Below are 6,360 nucleotides of genomic sequence, written 5' to 3' on the forward strand. Positions count from 1 at the left end.
TTCCTAGCTGTGCGATCTTGAACAAGTCGTTGACTCTGTGTCTCAGTTTCCTCTTCTATGTCCAATTATCCTTAAAGCTGGACAATAATATCTATGTTTTAAGGTTGTTGGCAGGGTTAGTGAGTAAAGCATTTTTTAAAAAGAAATTTATTAACTTTTTATGAGTACTTATTTTCCCAAGGATTAAGATATTAACTCTTTAAGTTTTAATTATTTATTATGTACACAGTACTCCACCTGCATGTATGTCTGAATGCTAGAGGAGGGCGCCAGATCTCATTATAGATGGCTGTGAGCCACCATGGGATTGCTGGGATTTGAACTCAGGACCTCTGGCAGAACAGTCAGTGCTCTTAACTTCTGAGCCATCTCTTCAGCCCTGTAAGTAAAGTTTTTTTAAAAAAGGTTCTCATATGATATATCCTTAATAAATATTACCTTGCCAGGTGGTGGTAGCACATGCCTTTAATCCCAGCACTCCAGAGGTAAAGGCAAGCAGATCTTTATGAGTTCAAGGCCAGCCTGGTCTGCAGAGTGAATTCCAGTACATCCAGGGATACACAGAAAAACCCTGTCTCAGTAAATAAATAAACAGATAAATAAATAAATAAATAGCTAAATATTCCCCTTTGATGGTGGTGTAGTACACAGAGCTGCACACAGCTGACAAAGTGCCTGTTTTCAAGTTATGCTTCCTCTCTTCATTTTACCCTTGTCTGACTTTGACCAAGATTAGAAGAGGTCCAGGGTTTCAAACGGGAGTAAGGGCTGGAGCAGTAGCAGAGGGTTTCCAGGCAGCAGAGGGATTAGGGCTCACAGTGCCAATTCCCTGTATGGGGCTGAACCCAGAGAGGTGATAGGAGGGATAAGGGCTGAGCAGATCTTCAGCTCCTGAGAACTCCTCATTCTTGCTCCCCAAATCCCCCGAACACAGCTCCCACAATCCTTTTTCTCTTTCCCTCCCCTTCCTTCTTCTCTCCTCCCTCCCCCTTTCTTATTCTAAAAATACACACATCAATATACAAAGGTATTTGCTGTTCTGAAATTTTTTAATTTACATTTTATTTATTTAATTGCTTTTATTTATTTTGTGTTTGGGGTTTGTGCACAGGTACCATGACAAATACATAAGGTCAGAGGACAATTTATGGAAATCAGCTCTTTCCCACAACCAGGTGTATTTTGAGAATTATACTCAGACATTGCAAGTGTCTTCCCACTGAGCATCCCCACTGGCCCAGCTAGTTGTCTGTGAGATAGTCTCATGTAGTCTAGGGTGGCCTTTAATTCATTACATGGCTGAGAATGACCTTGAACTCCTGATTCCTGCCTCCAGAATGCTGGGACTAGAAGCTTCCACACTATACAAAATTTACATGGTGCTGAGGATTGAACCCAGAACTTTGTGCATGCTAGGTGAGCGTCCCACTAGCTGAGCTACCTCCCAGACATTTTCTGAAAATGCAGATCTAAGTGGACATTTTGTAGCTTCATGTGAAGTCTGGTTTTTCGATTTTGAAAGGCTCCCTTCATCTGCTGCACTAATACCAGACTTTCACAGCGAGAGAAGATGGATGCAGAGAGAAAAGATTCAGGATTGGAGCTGTGTGAAGTAGAAAACACCTTTAATCCTAGCATTTGGGAGGCAGAGGCAGGCAGATTTCTGTGAGTTCAAAGCCAACCTGGTCTAAGAGTGAGTTCCCGGACAGCCAAGGCTACACAGAGAAATCCTGTCTCTAAAAACCAAAAATGAAAAGAAGAGATTTGGAGCCAGGTCCAGGGGACACCAAGAAGGAGGACCCACCTGGCCTCTCCTCTTGCCTTCACATCTTTGCACAGTCTTCTTTATGTGTGCAGGTGTAGGAGGAAGGGGCTAGCAGAGTCTGTGATAGCGGATCCAGACATGATTCATCATTACTTCATGTACAGGAGAAAACAAGCGGTACTGAAATGTGAGGTGCAAGAACCACAGGATATGGGGAACAGAGGAGGGTGCTGGCCTCCCTCACCAGTGTTTTAAAAATTGTAGTTACTAGGTTCGGGGTCTGGAAAGGGAGCTCAATGGTTAAGAGCACTGGCTGCTCATGCAGAGGACCAATGTTCCATTCCCAGGACTTACACAGTGGCTCACACAGGCAAAACATCCACAAACATAAAAATATATACACATAAAACTATTATTACACTGTTTATTTAGTGTGGATGTGTGTGTGTGTGCGCTCTATGAGAGTTGGTTCTCTCCTTCCACCATGTGGGTCTTGGGTGACCTTGGTGGCTGTCAGGCTTGCCCGCAAATGCCTTGAATCACTAAGCCATACCACTGGCCCTCTTTTCAGTGTTTTGAGGGCACACCGAATTTCCATTTTCACTTAAAGATGCAAGCATGGACTTGAGATAGATCAAATCATAAAGTGCCTGCCACACAAGAATTAAGAACCTGAGTTTAATGCCCAGCACCCATTTTTTAAAAGCTGTGTGCAGGATCTGAGGAGGTAGCACTCACCATGCAGGTGTGAACTCTGGAGTTTAAATCCCCAGCAGCAAGGAAATGTCAGATGGCCATGGTGTACCCTGTAATTCCATTACTGGCGAGGCAGAGACAGGTGAAATTCTGGAGCAAGCTGGTCATTGGACTAGCTCATACCAGTGAACTCTGGATTCATTTGAGAGACTGCCTCAATAAATAAAGTGGAGAGAAATAGAGGGAACTCCTGATGTCTGTCTTAGGCCTCTATATATTACAGATGTATGCTCATGCATGCTCGTGCGCACACACACACAAGGGGGAGGGAGTAATTTTTAAAAGTTTGCTGCATAATTTTCTTTTTCTTTTCTTGGGGGTTTGAGACAGGGTTTCTCTGTGCAGCCCTGTCTGTTCCGGACCTTGCTCACCTTGGCCTCTAATTCACAGAGATCTACCTGCCTGCCTCCCAAATGCAGGGATTAAAGGTGTGCACCACCACCATCCCATATATATGCTGTAAAAATTTCAATACTTACAAACACCCATAACTTCCCCACACTTTTTTTGTTATTGTTTTTTGTTTTAGACAGTCTCGCATCTTCGAGGCTGTCTTCAAATGCAGCTGTACTCCTGATCCTCATGACACCATCTCCTAAACGACAGGATTTCACATAAGTGCCACCATGTCTGGTGGATGCAGTGCTGGGGACAGGAGGCAGGGCACTATGCACACTAGGCTAGCGCTACACTAGGGCTACACTCACTGAACCACATCCCCAGCCACATAGGCTACATTTTGTCCAACAACTCATCTGTATACAGATACGTGGGTTGTTTTAACCTCTTGGCTATCGTAAATAATCTTGCTACAAACATGGACGTATAAATATCTGTTTGAAAACTGGCAAGATGGCTCAGTGGATTAAGTCTCTTGCTGTCAAGCCTGATGACCTGAGTTCAATTCCAGAAGATATCTGATTCCTACGATTTGTCCTCTGACCGTATATCTACTCAGATGCCACAGCGAGAGTGTACCCAAATGAATGCACACACCAATAAATGCAATTAAAGTTTAAAATATCTGTTTGAATCCTGCTGTCGATTCTTTTGGGTCTTCACTCAGACTCTGAATTGCTGAATCATGTGGTGGGCCTATTTTGGGTTAGAATTTGAAGCATGAGCTTCCACTGAGTCAGTCAGTGACTCACATGGAGGAAAGCCCAGTGGGGACTAACTTTTAAGAGCATGACGTTGGCTACCATGGAGAGCAGTGCATTGTATTTTCAGAAACCGAGAAGAGCAGATTTGAAGTGTTCTCCCCACAAGAAAGTGACGGAGAGGTGAGCTTTTCCACATTCATCAGCTTGATTTAGTCATTCTTCAAATGTCAAGTGTTTCAGAATGTCAAGTTATATACCATAAATACATATAGTATTTGTCAATTAAAGATCGATCGATTGAAACTGGGTGTGGAGTGAACACCCATAATCCAGCTACTCAGGGACAGAGGAGGGAGAATTGCATGAGGCCAGCCTGGTCTACATGGTGGATTTTGGGCCAGAGCTACATAGCAAGACCTTGACTCACTGTCTCAAACTGATAGATAGATAGATAGATAGATAGATAGATAGATAGATAGATAGATGATAGATAGATAGATAGATAGATAGATAGATGATAGATAGATAGATGATAGATAGATAGATAGATAGATAGATGATAGATAGATAGATAGATAGATAGATAGATAGATAGATAGATAGATATAGGTGATAGATAGATAGATAGATAGATAGATAGATAGATAGATAGATAGATAGATAGATGGATAGATAGATGATAGAAAGAAAGAAAAGTAAGTTGGTTCATATCTGTGGTCCTGGAACTTGAGAAGCTGAGGTAGGAGGACCAGAAGTTCTAGGTTGGGTAAGCAAGATGTCTCAGCCAGTTAGACCACCATGACCCACATGGTGTCAGGAGAGACCTGACTCCTGCAAGTTGTTCTCTGACTTCCGCACAAGTACCATGGCACCTGCCTTTTGCCCCCAATAAATAAAATCTAATAAAAATTTAAAAATAAAAAAGTTTAAGGTGGTCCTTGGCTACATAATGAGCTTGAGGCTAGCCTGGGCTACCAGAAATTATGTACAAAGAAAGAAAGGGGAGGAGGGAGGAAGAAATAAGGAAAGAAAGAATGATTTAAAAAAGATTTTAAAACGATTTTTTTATAAAGTCTTTTTTTTTATTCTTTTTTAATTAAAATTTCCAACTGCTCCCCGTTTCCCATTTCCCTCCCCCTCCTCCCACATATTGCCCCCTCCCCCCACTCCCCTCCCCCATCCCCACTCCTCTTCTCCTCCCCCCAGTCCATTCCCCCTCCCTCTCGATACTGAAGAGCAGTCCAAATTCCCTGCCCTACAGGAAAACCAAGGTCCTCCCACTTCCATCCAGGCCCAGGAAGGTGAGCATCCAAACAGGCTAAGCTCCCACAAAGCCAGTTCATGTATTAGGATCGAAACCTAGTGCCATTGTCCTTGGTTTCTCATCAGCCTTCGTTGTCCGCCATGTTCAGAGAGTCCAGTTTCAACCCATGCTTATTCAGTCCCAGTCCAGCTGGCCTTGGAGAGCTCCCAATAGATCAGTTCCACTGTCACAGTGGGTGGGTGCACGCCTCGTGGTCCTGATTTCCTTGCTCATGTTCTCCCTCCTTCTGCTCCTCATTTGGACCTTAAGAGCTCAGACCGTTGCTCCAAATTGGGTCTCTGTCTCTCTCTCGATCTATCGCCAGATGAAAGTTCCTGTGCCATTCTCCTTGGCCTCTTGTCAGCTCTTATTGTCCGCCACATTCAGAGAGTCCGGTTTTATCCCATGTTTTTTCAGTAGCAGTCCAGCTGGCCTTGGTGAGCTCCCAATAGATCGGCCCCACTGTCTCAGTGGTTGGGTGCACCCCTCATGGTCCTGACTTCCTTGTTCATGTTCTCTCTCCTTCTGCTCCTCATTATAACCTTGGGAGCTCAGTCCGGTGCTCCAGTGTGGGTCTCTGGCTCTATCTCCATCCATCGCTAGATGAAGGTTCTATGGCGATATGCAAGATATTCATCAGTATGATTATAGGATAGGTTCATTTCAGGTTCCCTATCCTCAGGTGCCCCAATGAACTAACTGGGGACATTGCCCTGGGCATCTGGTAGCCATTCCAAATTCAAGTCTCTTGCCAACCCTTAGGTGGCTCCCTTACCTAAGGTATGAGTTTCCCTGCTCCCCTATCCAACCTTCCTTTATCCCCAATCACCCCGATTCCCCCAGTTCCCAGAGGTTAAAGAACACTGGCTTTTCTTCCAGAGGTCCTGAGTTCAATTCCCAGCAACCACATAGTAGCTCACAACCATCTATAATGAGATCTGGTGCCCTCTTCTGGCCTGCAGGCAGAACACTGAATACATGATTAAAACGATTTTTTAAACAATTAGTAATGCACCGGGCGGTGGTGGTGCACGCCTTTAATCCCAGCACTCAGGAGGTAAAGACGGGCGGATCTCTGTGAGTTCGAGGCCAGCCTGGTCTACAAGTTAGTTCCAGGGCAGGCTCCAAAGCTACAGAAAAACCCTGTCTTAAAAAAAAAAAATAGTAATACTTCAAAAAAAATTCAGTTTAATATTGTGGGCCCAAAACAAGGAGAGGATGATGGCAGGCGCCTTTGCCAGCTGAGCCAGGCTGCTGGCATGACCTTGGACTTCTGATTCTCCTGTTTCCACCTTGACTGCTCTGGGATTACAGGTGTGCATCGCCACACCCAGTTTTCAATATTTCAGGTTTAAACTTAATTAATTAATTAGGTTTTTCGAGACAGGTTTCTTTGTGTACCTCTGACTGTCCTGGAACTCGTTCTGTAGACA

Source organism: Chionomys nivalis, chromosome 2, assembly GCF_950005125.1.
Source record: "Chionomys nivalis chromosome 2, mChiNiv1.1, whole genome shotgun sequence".
Lineage (NCBI taxonomy): Eukaryota > Metazoa > Chordata > Mammalia > Rodentia > Cricetidae > Chionomys > Chionomys nivalis.